This window comes from Capra hircus, chromosome 19 (genome assembly GCF_001704415.2).
Source record: "Capra hircus breed San Clemente chromosome 19, ASM170441v1, whole genome shotgun sequence".
NCBI lineage: Eukaryota > Metazoa > Chordata > Mammalia > Artiodactyla > Bovidae > Capra > Capra hircus.
The window spans coordinates 13,301,715-13,317,425 of NC_030826.1; the positions used below are offsets into that span (position 1 = coordinate 13,301,715).

The 15,711-nt window shown below is 46.4% G+C and overlaps 1 protein-coding gene across 5 annotated transcripts in view; it reads right to left on the minus strand.

The window, feature by feature from the left end:
- ACACA (acetyl-CoA carboxylase alpha) overlaps positions 1-15,711 on the minus strand; it is a 287,918-nt gene that overhangs the window by 237,738 nt on the left and 34,469 nt on the right. Inside the window, exon 1 of one of the 5 annotated variants that reach the window (XM_018064170.1) lies at positions 5,626-5,976. The exons of 1 other annotated variant lie outside the window; for it this stretch is intronic. The gene's annotated coding sequence lies outside the window, so the exon portion shown is untranslated. Of the gene's footprint in view, positions 1-1,403; positions 1,647-5,625; positions 5,977-15,711 lie in introns of those variants that run through there. 3 more of the 5 variants (XM_018064174.1, XM_018064171.1, XM_018064169.1) reach the window with 3 other exon arrangements.

The following is a 15,711-nucleotide window of genomic DNA, read 5'->3' on the forward strand; positions in this document are numbered from 1 at the left end:
AAGCGGGCATCTCTCTGGACACTGCAAGCTGCTGTCCTCCCCTATTAAACCACAGTGCTTTTCTTAATGGTTTAGTGGCTAAGTGGCTCTGACTCTTTGTGGCCCCATGGGTTGTAGCCGGCTAGGCACCTCTGTCCACCTCTGGGGATTTCCCAGGCAAAAGTGCCTATCAAATAAATAGGCACACGGAAAGCCTTCTCCTCACAGACATGCAAGACATCTCCACCAAGAAGAGAATTCCTATCGTGCCCCCCAAGAAGAAGAAACCATAAAACCAAAGTAACCATGCTTCTCAATCTGCACTGTGGACAAGGGGGTAAAAAATGAAAGAAAAGGAGGAGTCGAAGAGGACCAACTTCTGAGACTGATGACCACATTATCAGGTTTATTCCGCACACTGGGAAATTACTGAAACCCTGCTTAAAGAGAAACGGAATAAGAAATTTAGAGATTTCAGTCTTAAACCCCAAAACAAAAACACCTGAAATTAAAGTATTTCCGAAACCTGTACAGTTGTTAGCTTATTCTTATTTGCTTCTGTAAAACCCACAAAGCCTACTTGGAGTCCCCAGTATTTAGAGCTGATTCCTAGTGTCCACCAGCGTCAACTTTCCCGCGTCCAATTCCAGAAATACGGTTAGGTCTGACCCAAGCAGGATCTTCCGGCACGTTTTCCTCTGAAATTCATTAGCCTCACACAACCTGGCCACGTCCTACCTCCGACAGCTTCCCGTGAACAGTACCATAAACGTGAGGGAGAGAGTAAGAGCAGGCGTACCTTTTACTACGTCCCTTAGAGAAAATACTTAATAAAACTCTGGGGGCAGAAACTGGCAAGGGACACCTCGCCCGGCCCCTGGCTCCCACCACGATACAAAGACAGGGAAAGCAGAAAGCAGTCCGGGGTCTCTGCACCCCACAACCTCTCTCTCTCTGCAAGAGAGAAGCAGACTTTCGGGGCAACTGGACCCAGCCCTCAACACCCTCCTCCCACGTGGGATCTCCTTCCTCTCCGCAGCGCAGGGTCGCACTGGAGACTGGGGTCTGAAGGGATCAGACCACGCCGGGGCTGGCGCGGGAGGACGGAGGGACCCGCTCCAGGCAGACACACCAGCCCCTTCCTAGAGGCCCTGGGCTGTACGCCTCCCAGTTCCGGGGTCTGAGCTTCGACGCCTGGAGACCCCCAGCCCAGGTGCCTCCACGTCTCCCCCAGAGGTAAACGAGAAGCCCCAGAAGAACTGCGGGGAGAGCCCGGCTGCCAAGCACCGGGTCCGGGCGGGATGGAGCCCGGGCCGCGTGCGGCGGAAGATGGGAGGCGGCCCTTTGCAGCCGCCGCCCCTCCCCGGGCCCCGGCCTCTCCCGGTCCCGAATCGCAGGCTGCGGGGCGGCCTTCCCCTCCTCACCTCAAGGCGGCGGCGGCAGCGTCCCGCGGTCCGGCGGCCCCGGACCCCTGCGTGGAGGCGGCGCTGGGCGGGAGGAGACGCCGGTAGCTCCGGCGATGGCTGACAGGCGCGCAGCACCAGGCCGGCCCTGCACACGGGGAGGGGCGGGGCTTCAGGACTCCGGCCCCGCCCCGCCCCGCCCCCGCTCCCACCTCAGCCGGCGAGCCCCATGAGGTGACTACGTCCGGGGTTACTCGAGGCCGTTCACCTCCGACCCCGCTCCCCGCGGCGGCGCGGTCTGGCTGGCCACGCAGAGAAGCGCGGGCCTCGAGGGCCCGGCGACAGCCAATGGGAGGACGGCGCGGGGCGGGGCGACGTGAGGCGATACGGATGGTCCGAGCACCGCTCTGCCATTCGGGGCCCAGCGGCTAGAGGGCGGGCGGGTCCCGGGTGGCCTCTGGCCCTTTCTCCGGGGGCGGTGCCGAGCCGGCGACCCGGCCGGCTCCTCCTCCCAGCGAAGCCGGGAATGGGGAATGGCGCGAGGGGCCATCCGGCTCGCGGCGCGGGAAGGGAGCGCTGGATCGAGCAGGGCTGAGCGAGGCGGGCGGTGCGCAGGCCGCGTGAGGACCCTACCCTGTTCAATCCCCGTGCCCCGACGCGGAGGGTATCGCATTCATGAACTGCCCAGGATCACACAGGCTGGTTTCCAAGTTCCGTGCTGGCAAACCAAGCCCTGTTCTGAGACAACCGGCCTCGCTGGGTGGCCCACCCCAAAGGAGTCTGAGGTGCTGAATCCTGAAGCACTTGAGGGGAAGCCTCGGTGAAGAAAGCTCAGTAAGAAGGGCAGAGTGCCAAAGGACAGGCTCCTGCGCCTGCCCCGAACCTGGACGGCACCCAACTCCCGGCTTCTTGGAAAGGAGCGCGCCTCCCCATCTCCACGGTGGTTACACCAGGTCTTTGAGAAGAAGGCAGCCGATTTCTCTAGTTTTGCCAGTTATTTTACAGCAAGACATTCATGGTGATTCTGTGTTGAAAATTAATAGTAACTGGAAAGAATCCAAACATATAATAAAACTACAGAGCAGAAGAGAAAGAAAATTAGAGAAAATTGCACTTCAGAAGAGTGAGTTTAACTCTTTCCAATCCTGCCCAGGGTACTTTTCTGAACTTCTAACAAGCTTATGCTAACAAGCTTGTACTAAGTGGTACAGAGGATGACAGTTTGATGGGAAGAAGTCCTGAGCCAGGGAGCAAAGAATGAACAGGATAGAAATACACAACCTGAGGTCAGAAGTTCTTGGAGGGAAGCCGAAGCAGGAAGATAGGAAGGTTGGTCAACAGGGAAGAGTATTCTAGAAGCCCTCATCATACCTTTAGGTGGTGACTTCTCCAAGAGTTTACCAACCTACTTGAATAGAATAGAGACTGGAAACACATTCAGAAGGAAAATGTGAACTTTATATAGAGCAGTCACCCAAGTTTCACAATAACTGTCATTAGATGCACCTGTCAGTTGAACAAAGCGAGGAGAATCAGAATATAAAGATAACTGAGCAAGGCCTCACTGTTTAACAAGATGTTTGACTTGATTGACTGAAAAAAAAAAAAGCATAGAAAGAGGAAGCTTTATCTCTTCCCTATGAAGCTGCCATGAAGGAAGCGACTTTACAAAGAACTAAAAATCTTGAGGTTATTTGTCTTATTTTTCATCCACTTTTCCTAGTTCCTACTACTTATAATAGATTTCTTTCTTAGTGATGTTGCTGTTTATCAGCCTTAGGAATACTGCAGAACCAGGGGGTCGTGCTCAGAAACTGTCCTTATGCGAACCTTCAGCAAGCCCTTACATGTCTTGCTTTTGACCTCATTGAACATTTGAACTGAGCTCTATAAAGTACTAGCCAAGGAGAGACCTAATGAATGAGCTACCATGAAAGAAAATGAAGGATGAGTTAAGATACACCAAGACTATTTACATAGGATATAGTAGTCTAATTATCATCATCAAGTGACAGTTGGACCAAGAGTGGGCAGAGAGCTGTGTCTTTAAGACAGTTCACCTGGATTTCAACTCCGAAGTGTTGTTTTGTTTGATGCATGCCACAACCTGCCCATCTCCACTATAGACTCTTTAGCGCTGTTCCATGGGTACTTGCCACACAAGCTTGTGTCTGTAAGAAGTGGTGGAGGAGAGTTAGAGGGTGGAGAGCTTACTCTACAAGACTAACAGGTGTGAGAGAAGGGAGAAAGTGGCACATTTCTAGGTGCCATAATGGCTGTAACAGACTGAATTGTGATCTAAATTTATATGTCAAAGTCTCAACCCTCAAGCACCTCAGAATATTAGTTGGAGATTGGCTCTTTAAAGAGGAAACTGAAGTCATTAAGTGGGCCCTAATTCCAAATGACTGGGGGCCTTATAGGAAGAGATTAGGACACAGACACACAATGAGGGAAGACCATCTGTGAATCACAGTTGATGAAGCCTTTACCAGATGTGGCTGTTTTGCTGGAGAAGATGGTCAACTACGAGCCAAAGAAAGAAGAAGAAACCAACTCTGCTGACATTTTAATCTTAGACTTACAGCCTCTAGAACTGTGAAGAAATAAACTTCTATCGTTTAAGTCACCCAGTCTGTGATACTCTACCATGGCAGCCCTAAAAAAACTAATACAAGTTTCCAAATACCAAGTGGCTTCCAGGTTTTTAAAGAAGGTTAGATTAAGGTATCAGGGATTTTCCCCTGAGCATTCCAACCCTGAAGATGGTCTGTCACCCTACTCTGGGGCAAATAAGAAAAGCCTGAGGGCATAGCTATTTTTAAGATATCCCAATCTAGTTGGGAAGACAAAACTAAACACCAAAACAGAGTGTCTAGATCTTGCTCTTTAATTGATAACCATGTAAGTTTTAGAAGAGCTGTACATAAAAGAGGATAAATTCTCAAAACTAAGTCCAGAAATACATAAGCAGTATGTGTGACTGTCCACGGCATTTTGGCACTTCATTGTCAACTTCAGTTTGCAGTAGTGTTTCTCAAAATATGTTCCACTGACCACCTGAAACAGAGTCAGTCGGTGCTTGTTAAAAATACAGATTACCAGCCCCACTTCAGACTCTTTTTTTAAGCAGTAATTATTCACCCTGGAGTTAAAGAACAATAGTTTCGGATTTATCATTACTTTTCCCTCTTTGCTGTCAGTGTCTCCAATGAAGAACAACATGTCCTACGCCTGCACAAACTAGACAGAAAAGTCTGGCAGGTCAGGCCAAAGTTGAACCAAGGTAGGAAAGGGTCCAATGAGAAAATGGACCCATAGGACTTCCCTGGTGGTCCACCGGTTAAGAATCTGCCTGCCAACGCAGGTGATGCAGCTTCAGTCCTTGGTCCGGGAAGATCCCACATGCTGCAGAGCAACTAAACCCATGCACCACAACTACTGAGCCCACAAGCCCCACCGCAATGAGAAGCCCATGCCCTGCAACGAGGGGTAGCTTCCCACTCACTGCAACTAGAGAAAGCCCACGAGCAGCAACCAAGACCCAGCACAGCCAAAAATAAAAATAAATCAACAGAAAATATTTATTATTATCTTTTAAAGTAAATGGACCCTCAAAGAGCACCCTCTCCTGGTGGCTGTCTGGCCACGGTTCCAAATTCCTTAAATGGCAGAGTCAGTGAGAGACCTTTAGGACAGCATTCTTGCCTGGGAAATCCCATGGACAGAGGAGCCTGGCAGGCTGCATGCAGTCCATGGCGTCACATAAGAGTCGGACACGACTTAGCAACTAAACAACAGCACAATACAGGGGATATAATACGATGTTATGTCCCACTGGCCCCCAATACAGAACACTTGCACTAATCTGGCTTCCAGCTCTTGCCATGCTTATCTTTACCTTTGCTTATGCTGGCAAACTTGTCCTGCCTCTTTCCTAATTTTCTGAATTTTTCTATAGTCTGTGGGAGTCCCATTTTCTCAAAGAAGATCTCTTCTATTTCTCCAGCTCCTACTGATTATCCTTCCTTTGAATTCTACTAGCTTCATCTGGTCACCACCACATGGTTCAGCATTCACTGGGCTAAAATTTTTTTGTGGGTATGTTGGTTTCAGCTCTCCAGCTGAATTTTAATTGTCTTAAAAGCAGAGAGCACTTCTTACACTTTGGTACTGCCCTCAATAGCTAAGTAGAGATATTTGTATGGGCTTCACTGACTGAAAATAAAGGCTGGCTCTGTACCTCAGAGACCTCTCTGCTTCCAACGTCTGCTTGTCCGTCTTCAGGTCGCGTCTGGGAGGCAAAAACCTCCAGAAGGATACTTCACAGATGGACAGACTTCAAGAAAGTCACTGCCTCGACCAGAACGGAGGCTCTAGTCATAAGATAAGAGAAAAAAGAAGACAAGAAGACTTGATCAGAACACTGTGTTCTTCGACTCTGCTCAGCCGTGCAGGTTTGTCCAGGGTTAAGAGTCTGAGGGAACTTCACACCAAAAGGTCAGAAACTGTCTCCAGGAAGGCCGCTTTATAAGTCTGGTCCTGATGATGAAAGGCAAGATTACACAACGAGAAAGACAACGTTCGCCACAGAGGCTCTGCACGATGTTTTCACATGGACACTTGAGTTTTCACAAGGCATTTCAGCTTCTCCTCCCTCCTTATTATCCAATCGCAGACACTGCCAAGGCCTAGCTGTCCTATCTATAATTGGCAGTCACCAAAACTTGGCTGCCTCTTGCATGACACTTCCAGTATCTTTTCTTTTGGCTCTGCTGGGTCTTCCTTGCAGTGCGTGGGCTTTCTCTAGTTGCGGCACAAGGGCTTAGTAGCCCCGGAGCATGTGGAATCCTAGTTCCCTGACCAGGAATCATTCAAACCTGTGTCGCCTGCTTTGGAAGGCAGATTCTGAACCACTGGACCACCAGGGAAGTCCCCAGTATCATTTTTTTTAAGCCCTTTCTAAGTCCTATACACTTCATTACTAAATACCTAGAGAAATTTTAAGTGGACCTTTATCTGAAGGCAGGGAGGCTAACCTGTTTACGTCTTGCCTGTTCTTGGGATTCTCACATTTCACAGTGATCAGCTTTAGACCTTCTCACCTCCAACCTCACTCTCCTGCAACCCCAGGAGAGCATTCCCGGAGAGCTTACTCCCTGTTCCTGCCTTACTGTCTCTTCAGCTTCTCCAGCATCTCCATCTCTCTTGAGTCTGACTTAGCTCTCTCCTGCTACATGTTTAGACCTCACCTGTCTATCCCAGATAAATACCATCACTTCCCACCACTACTATTATATATGCGTGCATACTAAGTTGCCTCAGTTCAGTTCAGTTCAGTCACTCAGTTGTGTCCGACTCTCTGCAACCCCATGAATCACAGCACGCCAGCCTCCCTGTCCATCACCAAATCCCGGAGTTCACCCAACCTCATGTGCATCGAGTCGGTGATGCCATCCAGCCATCTCATCCTCTGTCGTCCCCTTCTCCTCCTGCCCCCAATCCCTCCCAGCATCAGGGTCTTTTCCAATGAGTCAACTCTTCACATGAGGTGGCCAAAGTATTGGAGTTTCAGCCTCAGCATCAATCCTTCCAATGAACACCCAGGACTGGTCTCCTTTAGGATGGACTGGTTGGATCTCCTTGCAGTCCAAGGGACTCTCAACAGTCTTCTCCAACACCACAGTTCAAAAGCATCAATTCTTCAGTGCTCAGCTTTCTTCACAGTCTAACTCTTACATCCATACATGACCACAGGAAAAACCATAGCCTTGACTAGACGGACCTTTGTTGGCAAAGTAATGTCTCTGCTTTTCAATATGCTATTTAGGTTGGTCATAACTTTCCTTCCAAGGAGTAAGTGTCTTTTAATTTCATGGCTGTAATCACCATCTGCAGTGATTTTGGAGCCCAAAAAAATAAAGTCTGACACTGTTTCTACTGTTTCCCCATCTATTTGCCATGAAGTGATGAGACCAGATGCTGTGATCTTAGTTTTCTCAATGTTGAGCTTTACGCCAAATTTTTCACTCTCCTCGTTCACTTTCATCAAGAGGCTTTTTAGTTCCTCTTCACTTTCTGCCATAAGGGTGGTGTCATCTGCATATCTGAGGTTATTGATATTTCTCCCGGCAATCTTGATTCTAGCTTGTGCTTCTTCCAGCCCAGCGTCCCTCATGATGTACTCTACATAAGTTAAATAAGCAGGGTGACAATATACAGCCTTGATGTACTCCTTTTCCTATTTGGAACCAGTCTGTTGTTCCATATCCAGTTCTAACTGTTGCTTCCTGACCTGCATATAGGTTTCTCAAGAGGCAGGTCAAGTGGTCTGGTATTCCCATCTCTTAAAGAATTCTCCACAGTTTATTGTGATCCACACAGTCAAAAGGCTTTGGCATAGTCAATAAAGCAGAAATAGATGTTTTTCTGGAACTCTCTTGCTTTTTCCATGATCCAGCGGATGTTGGCCATTTGACTCTGGTTCCTCTGCCTTTTCTAAAACCAGCTTGAACATCAGGAAGTTCACAGTTCACGTATTGCTGAAGCTTGGCTTGGAGAACTTAGAGCATTAGTTTACTAAGTTGCCTCAGTCATGTCCAATTCTGTGTGTCCCCATGGACTGTAACCTGCCAGGCTCCTCTGTCCATGGGATTCTCCAGGCAAGAATATTGGAGAGGGTTGCCATTCCCTCCTCCAGGGGATCTTCCTGACCCAGGGATTGAACCTGCATCTTTTAGGTCTCCTGCATTGGTGTGCAGGTTCTTAACCGCTAGCACCACCTGGGAAGCCCCTACTATTATGTATGAAACACAATAAATAATAAAACACAACACTAATAATTTTTGAAGAGCCTTTACTTTCAAGGAAAACTGAACCATCACTCAACTTCCTTTCATTCTTCATCCCTTCAGTCTTTAAAATAATTTTTAAATTTTTATTTATTTTATTTTTGGGCGTGCTGTGTCTTTGTTGCTTTTCTCTAGCTGCGGTGTGCACCCTTCCTGTTGCTCTGGCTTCTCTTGTTGAGGAGCATGGGCTCTAGGGCGTTCGGGCTTCAGTGGTTGTGGCCTATGGGTTAGTTGCTCTGCCACATGTGGGATCCTCCCCAGCCAGGGATCAAACCCACGTCTCCTGCATTGGCAGGTGGATTCTTTACCACTGAGTCACCAGGAAAGTCCCATCCCTTCAGTCTTAAAGTTTCCCTCTCTGATAACTTGGACTAGAACATTTCAGTGTCCCTGTCTTTTTAAATCTCACCTCTAGTTAACATACTAGACCAGCAGGTAGAAAGCAATCCCCACAAGTCTTGTTTATCAGTGGACCTGCTTCACTGATGTGTCCAAATTTCCTAATGAAAATGAAAAGAAAGAAGTGGAAAGCAAAAATGAGTGAAAATAAAATGTAATTTAAATCAATGAATGACTCCTAGAGGAGAATATAGGCAAAACACTCTCCGACATAAATCACAGCAGGATCCTCTATGATCCACCTCCCAGAATACTGGAAATAAAAGCAAAAATAAACAAATGGGATCCAATTAAAATTAAAAGCTTCTGCACAACAAAGGAAAATATAAGCAAGGTGAAAAGACAGCCTTATGAATGGGAGAAAATAATAGCAAATGAAGCAACTGACAAACATCTAATCTCAAAAATATACAAGCAACTTATGCAGCTCAATTCCAGAAAAATAAACGACCCAATCAAAAAATGGGCCAAAGAACTAAGTAGACATTTCTCCAAAGAAGACATACGGATGGCTAACAAACACATGAAAAGATGCTCAACATCACTCATTATTAGAGAAATGCAAATCAAAACCACAATGAGGTACCACTTCACACCAGTCAGAATGGCTGCGATCCAAAAATCTGCAAGCAATAAATGCTGGAGAGGGTGTGGAGAAAAGGGAACCCTCCTACACTGTTGGTGGGAATGCAAACTAGTACAGCCACTTTGGAGAACAGTGTGGAGATTCCTTAAAAAATTGCAAATAGAACTACCTTATGACCCAGCAATCCCACTGCTGGGCATACACAATGAGGAAACCAGAATTGAAAGAGACACATGGACACCAATGTTCATCGCAGCACTGTTTATAATAGCCAGGACATGGAAACAACCTAGATGTCCATCAGCAGATGAATGGATAAGAAAGCTGTGGTACATATACACAATGGAGTATTACTCAGCTGTTAAAAAGAATACATTTGAATCAGTTCTGATGAGATGGATGAAACTAGAGCCGATTATACAGAGTGAAGTAAGCCAGAAAGAAAAACACCAATACAGTATGCTAACACATATATATGGAATTTAGAAAGATGGCAATGACGACCCTGTATGCAAGACAGCAAAAAAGACACAGATGTGTATAACGGACTTTTGGACTCTGTGGGAGAGGGAGAGGGTGGGATGATTTGGGAGAATGGCATTGTAACATGTATACTATCATGTAAGAATCGAATCACCAGTCTATGTCCGACGCAGGAATACAGCATGCTTGGGGCTGGTGCACGGTGATGACCCAGAGAGATGTTATGGGGAGGGAGGTGGGAGGGGGGTTCATGTTTGGGAACGCATGTACACCCGTGGTGGAGTCATGTCAATGTATGGCAAAACCAATACAGTATTGTAAAGTAAAATTAAGTAAAAATAAAAATTTAAAAATATATAAATAAATAAATCAATGAATGAGATGGCCATATCGATTGACTAGTATAGTTCTGGGGATGAATATAGGCAAGCAGTCCTGAGAAGTACTGGTTCTTAGTATTGGTGATCTTAGCCAACAGAGAAGGAGGGACGCTGCCTTCCCTGAGTTCTGCACTGTAAAGAGCTGAGCTCTTTAATCAGGTAAACCAGGCTTTACATCCTGACTCCATCACTTAATTAGCTCTGTGACCTAGAGCAAATGACCCCCTTTCTGGGCCTCAGTTTCCTTGTCTATAAAACTGAGATAGAACACCTACCTTGTAAGGTTGTGTTTTGGATTAAATGTTATAGCCAAAACGTAAAGTTTCTAACACAAAACTTCGAGGCAGGCTAAAACTATTACTTCCCCCTTTCTCTCCATTCCCCTCTCCATGTCCCACTAATGTTCAGTACAAGAACAAAATATCCTGTGGATATTGGATTCAGGAATGATTATGGTATTAAGTTCACTCCCCAACCCAGCCCAGGGCCAATATTCCCAGAGGAACGGAGCATGTGATCAGAGATCTGGGCTTACATCTGAACCTTTTACCCACACTTGGAGGGAACAAGCAAACAGGAGAGTGGCTCTGGCCTGAGCTTCCGAGAACAAACTGAAAGGCTGGCAATGTGAGCATTCGCCAGGCCCTGCTCAGCCCCGTGGTTGCACCACACTATAAAGGCAATTTGGCCCCTGTAGCAAAAGGAACTTCCATATACTGTCAATGGGAGTGTCAACCTCTTAGAAAACAGTTTGGCATTAATTAGTGAAGCTGACCATATCCTGCATGTGCTATAACCCAGCTTCCAGTTATGGATTTATACTCTGGAGAAACTTTCAAATGTGTCCCAGGAACATTTTCTCTTCTGGTCCCAAACTGGAAACAACCCAACATCTCTCAGCAGTAGAATGGATACATAAGCTATGGTGTAATCCAGAGAAGAGGTGATATGTGTATACATGTGGCTGACTCACTTTGCTACACAGCAGAAACTAATACAACATTGCAAAGCAACTATATACTCCATAAAAATTTTTAAAATAACTTATGATACCTTCATACAGTAAAAGATTATAAAGCAACGAGAATGAAAAAACTACTGCTACAAGAAATAATACGGAAGAACTTCACACACATCATACTGAGCAAAAAAAAAAAGCCAGACACAAAAGAGCGTGTTTCTTCAAAAATGGGCAAAATTCATTTGTGATGGTAAAAATCTGAATCGTGGTTACTCCTGATGGTGGGTAGTGACTGGGAGACAACACAAAGAGAAGCGGATCCACTTTGTGTTATATGTAATAAAAAGTTTACTTTAAGTTACATAGGGTGCGATCTATCCATTTACATAAGTACAACAGCAGGTAAAAAGTATATAAGTACAAAAGCAGGTAAAAAGTACAAGAGCACTAAAAAGTAATTTTAGTGATACATATATAGATAGTTCACTATTTTTGAAAAAAGTCTGGGGAACTGATTGGGAGAAGAGAAAGGAGTGTGACCGGAGGGATAGACATATGAAGAGCTTCTCAGCTACTGTGAAAGTGAAAGTCACTCAGTCTTGTCCGACTCCTTTGCAGCCCCGTGCACTGTAATCCGCCAGGCTCCTCTGTCCACAGAATTCTCCAGGCAAGAAATTGGAGTGGGTTGCCATTCTCTTCTCCAGGGGATCTTCCCAACCCAGGGAATGAACCCAGGTCTCCTGCATTGCAGGCAGATTCTTTACTGTCTGAGCCACCAGGGAAGCTGCAGGCAATGTTCAATTTCTTACTCTGGACGATGGCTACATACGTTCATATTATTATTACTAAAAATATGCTTGTGTTGGGATTTCTCCGATAGTCCAGTGGCTAAGACTCTGCATGCCCAATGCAGGGGTCCCGGCTTCAATCCCTGGTCAGGGAACTAGACCCCACATTCCACAACTGAAGACCCCAAGAGCAGCAAATAAGACCTATTATTCAAATAAATAAATAATAAATACTTTAAAAATATGCTTATGTTTTATATACTCTTCTATAGGCATGCTATATTCCACAATAAAAGATTTAAACATAAACCCAAACAAATAAAAAATACACACCCTTAAAAGATAGAGTAGCAGAATGTAGCACTGAGATCATTTTCAAGCTGGAACAGCCCTTTGAAAACATCTTGTCCAACCATCTCATTCAAGAAACTGAAACAGAAGTCAGAAAAGGTAAGTGTCTTACTCAAAGTGACTCAGTTGATTACAGAGCCTAATCCAGAACCTAGGTGACCTCCTGTCTTCTGGTCAAATGCTCCAGAGACCCATCCAGACTCACCCCATCAGCTCTAGTTTCCTACTGTCTTCAGAGTCGCATCTCTCATCTTCACACTCCATGAACCTCACTATCTTACAGCCTGTTTTCCTCCTAAACTTGGAAGTTTTGTGGTGGGGAAATGAGATCAGGAGAGAGATCGCCCCCCCTCTATAGATACTGCAAACATTTAGAAAACCCCTCAAAACGTTGCGTAGAAGGGAAAAAAAAATCTAGTAGTATAGAAATAGTTCTGGGTCTATTTTTCCACTACTGGATATTCTGACTCATTAATGAAGCTCTCGGGCTTCTCTGAACCTCCAACCTGCCGGCTGACTTCTGGGAAGGGTCTGCGAGTCAATGAAAGAAAACTCTACTGGGGAGTTCCCTGGTCCAGTGGTTAGGGCTCCTCACCTCCACTGCATGGGGAGTTTTCCCTCTAGGCCTCCTTGCCTCCACTTTAGGGGGCACGGGTGCAGGCCCTGGTCGGGGAACTAAGATCCCACTTGCTTCGCAGCATGGCCAAACAAAGAAAAGAAAACTCTTCTTCTCTTTGTCCCAGCTTGTTGTTGTTCAGTCGATAAGCCATGTCCGACTCTTTGCGACCTCGTGGACTGCAGCACTCCAGAATCCTCTGTCCTCCCCAACCTCCCGGAGTTTGCTCAGATTCGTGTCCATTGCGTTGGTGATCTCCTAGCACAAGCTTTGTTTTTGCAAAGAATGAGCTCTTCTGCCACCTTGTGACAGAGAATGAGAATAGCCCTCACAGCCTTTCCTAAACTTGCTCCAAGGTGGCAGCACTGAAACAGGCTACCCAGATACTAATGGACAGAAAATTTCAGAGAGACAGACAGTAGGGAAAATTGTCTGATACTAGAAGGGAGCAGAGAACCACGCAATCACATAATGAACTAGTAAGCAAAAAACCATGAAACCTAGGAAAGGCAACGGAGCCCCTTTACTTTCCACCCACCTGCCCTGCCAGGAGAATCTGGCAACTGAGACGGTGCTGCTCTGGACCATTGAAGATCTGAGGCGCTGAGGTTCCCTCCGCTCGGCTTGCTTCACTTCGTGTCCTTCCATAGGCAGATGTCTTTCAAAGATGACCTATGCTTCTTCACCTCCAATTCACTTTTAACCTCCACCTACTTCCACCAACTCCACTAGAACCACTGTTACAAAATTGTTAAATCCAGTGAACTTCTGGTGGCTCAGAGGTTAAAGTGTCTGCCTGGAATGCAGGAGACCAGGGTTCGATCCCTGGGTCGGGAAGGTCCCCTGGAGAAGGAAATGGCAACCAACTCCAGTACTCTTGCCTGGAGAATCCCATGGAGGGAGGAGCCTGTTAGGCTACAGTCCATGGGGTCGCAAAGAGTCGGACACGACTGAGCGACTTCACTTTCACTTTCTATCCTCCTTATACACTCTGCTCAGTGTTTGACCAATTCACAATTCCTTCCTTGAAATACCCGCCTTTCTTGGCTTCTAGGACATCCATTCTCCTGGTTTCCTTAGCTCAGATGCCACCTCCTCAGAGAAGTCTTCTCTGACTCCCCTACTTAAAGTGGTTTCTGGGAATTCCCTGGTGGTCCGGGGTTCAGTCTGAACTTTCACTACCGAGGGCCCAGGTTCAATCCCTTGGTGGGGAACTAAGACCCTGCAAGTCGTGCAACACAGCCTAATAAGAATAATAATAATAACTTCCCTGGTGGTCCAGTGGTAAAGAATCTGCCTGCCAGTGAAGGGACGCAGGTGTGATTCCTGGTCCGGGAAGATTATACCGATCTTGGGGCAACTAAACCCAGGCGCCACAACTGCTGAGCCCACACACTCCAGAGTCCGTGCTCCGAAACAAGAGAGGCCACTGCAGTAAGAAGCTCATGTGCCATGACCAAGAGCTGCCCCCAACTCGCCACAACCGGAGAAAGCACGGCAACAGAGATCCAGGGCAGCCAAATATAAATAAATAAAATTAACTTACTTTTTAAAAAGTAACTTAAAATAATAATAAAGTGGCCTCTATCAGTTCTCCCTCACCTCACCACCCTGTTGCTTCATGATGATTATCACAGTCTTTAATTATCTTGTATATTTATTTGTGTATTACTTATTATTAGCCCCCTACCCTATTGAGGGGCTTCCCAGATGGCTCAGTGGTAAAGAATCCACCAGCAATGCAGGAGGCACAGGGGATGCGGGTTTGATCCCTTGGTTGGGAAGATCCCCTGTAGTAGGAAACGGCAACCCACTCCAAGATTCTTGCCTGGATAAACCCATGGGCAGAGGAGCCTGTCATGGGGACGCAAAGAGCCCCCCATGGACAGAAGACCCATGGGGTTGCAAAGAGCCGGACAGGAAAGAACACCCAAGCACGCACACACTATTTTATTTCCAACTGTTTATTGTCTGCCTCTCATTGTTTCACATGAATGCAGATTTGGCTGGCTCACTGCGGAAAAGCTGTCTGGCACACAATAGGCGCATAATAAAAATGTGTGGCATGAAGGAAGGAACTGAAAGGCACTGCGGCTGCACGCTCAGTGCTTCTTCCCCTTCTTCCACATTTCAGGAAACACGTCTTTCAGGGACACCTCTGTCCTTTCTGTTTTCGCACCAAGATTTTCCTTCATGCTCCATTTAGCCAGATTTCAACTTGAATTTAAATGTCAGGAAACAGAACAGTACTTAAATTATGATTTGACTCAGATCTTATGAACTCCCTTAAGGAAAGTCCCTTGAATCAAGCTCCCTTTCTATCATCAGAGCATCAGCCTCTAGAACCCACTTATGCATAGTCAAATGTATGTTGGTTCCAATGGAGTAAGTGCACTCACAGTGGGCAGAGCAACTGCAGAGCCTCTGGACACAGGCAGAGGGTCTGAGCAGATCTTCATTTCTGCTTTATGATCCCCCTAGCTACGTTACCACAAGGTCTATAAAGCATTACACGAGATGGACTGTTGTGCTGTTGAAAGAGATAGTAGCTGCCGTGTCTGACTCTTGGCAACCCCATGGACTGTAGCCCGCCAGGCTCCTCTGTCCACAGAATTCTCCAGCCAAGAATAATGGAGTGGGTTGTCATTCCCTTCTCCAGGGGATCTTCCCAACCGAGGGACTGAACCTGGGTCTCCTACATTGCAGGCAGATTCTTTACCATCTGAGCCACCAGGGACGCTCCCTGCACAAGATATGTACTCTGTATAAAAAAATACAATTTTTGAAAAATCTACAACAGTTATGTTTAGGAAAGCCTTCCCAAACTGCACACAGTATCACTTTCCTAGTGCAGTTAGCTCTTCCTTACAACTTCTCATCCCAACAGTCACATGAATATGGTCCACCTACAGTC